Raw genomic sequence first — 1,645 nt, forward strand, 5'->3', positions numbered from 1 at the left:
GAATCTTTGTACATCAGTCAAACTACACTCAGAAGGTGTTAGAACGGTTTAGTTTTGAAAAATTATTTCCTGCAAAAACCCCAATGGTCGGAAGGTCATTACAAGCAGATCAAGATCCCTATAGACCTAGAGAAGAGGGGGAGGAAGTATTGGGACTAGAATTCCCATACTTAAGTGCAATAGGTGCGCTGATGTATCTGGATAATTGCACTAGGTCAGACATAATGTTTGCAGTAAATTTACTTGCACGATACAGTGCAGAGCCCACTAAAAGGCACTGGAAGGGCTTGAAGTATATTCTGCGCTACTTGTAAGGTAGCAAAGATCTAGACCTGTTCTACAGAAAGAATCAGGATCTAAGTCTGGTTGGATACGCGGATACTGGGTACCTATTAGACTCGCATACAGCGAAATCACATACTGACTATGTTTTCTTATGTGGTGGAACTGCAATATCCTGGAAATCGTCGAAGCAAAGTCTTGTATCTACTTCAACGAACCACTCAGAAATAATAGCTTTATATGAAACCGCAAGGGAATGCGCATAGCTTAGAAGAGTAATCAATCATATCCAGCAATCATGTGGTTTGAATACTACTAACACCCCTACCATTATCTATGAAAATAATGCTGCATGTGTTGCACAAGTGCAGTCGGGATATGTGAAAAGCAACTTAACCATATCAACCCCAAGTTCTTTTATGCTCATGAATTGCATAGAATGAATGAAATAAATGTAATGCATACCAGGTCATGTGAAATTCTTGCAGATTTATTCACTAAATCTCTCCTTGCATCTAGTTTTGAAAGATGTGTTCGTGGCATTGAGATGATGAGGTTTAGAGAGTTGCATATTTCAGGGGGAGAATTTTCACATAATACCGATATTAAGAATTAAATCTTAGTCAAGAAGATGAAGTGCCCAAAGTTAATCATGAAGATTATATGAAGCATTTTTGGTGGATTGTACTCTTTTTCCCTTAGATGAGTTTTCTTGAAATTTCTCATGTTAAGGTTTTTAATGAGACAATTCGTGTAACTATGTTGCGGGCTATGTACTCTTTCTCCCAATTTTTCCCATTGTGTTTTTTGAGAGTTTTGATGAGATATATGCATTTCGCGAGAAGTGCTAAGGTGGAGTGTTAGGAAACATATAGTTTCACAATCGAATGTGGATTTGTCTCGATCTTTATATTTTTTTAGGAATTTTTGACACTATATATACAGGACAGCACATCTCATTGTAAACACAGATGAATAAAAAATAGACAGTTTTACAGGACAGCATATCTCATTGTAAACACAGATGAATAAAAAATAGACAGTTTTTTCTCTACGCTTATATCTCTTTTTACAATTATTTCAAAAATATCGCTGAACTATACTCAATAACAGCGATTTCTCAACATTAGCGACTGCTTAGTGCAGACTGCATGCTTAGTGTGCACGCAACAGAATTCTTCTGCGGCTCTTCCCTTAGTATGCCTTAGATCGGGAGAATCGTCTCTTCACACGTAGGTTGGGTGGGGCCCGCCCACGTGGGCGGGCCGGGCTAATACTCCTAGTCCTATATAGCTAGAATAGGACCAGGGGGGTGCTAGGGAGCAGGTGAAGGAGAGATCGGCGCCGCAGAGGTCGAGCACGA

This window comes from Phragmites australis, chromosome 23, assembly GCF_958298935.1.
Source record: "Phragmites australis chromosome 23, lpPhrAust1.1, whole genome shotgun sequence".
NCBI lineage: Eukaryota > Viridiplantae > Streptophyta > Magnoliopsida > Poales > Poaceae > Phragmites > Phragmites australis.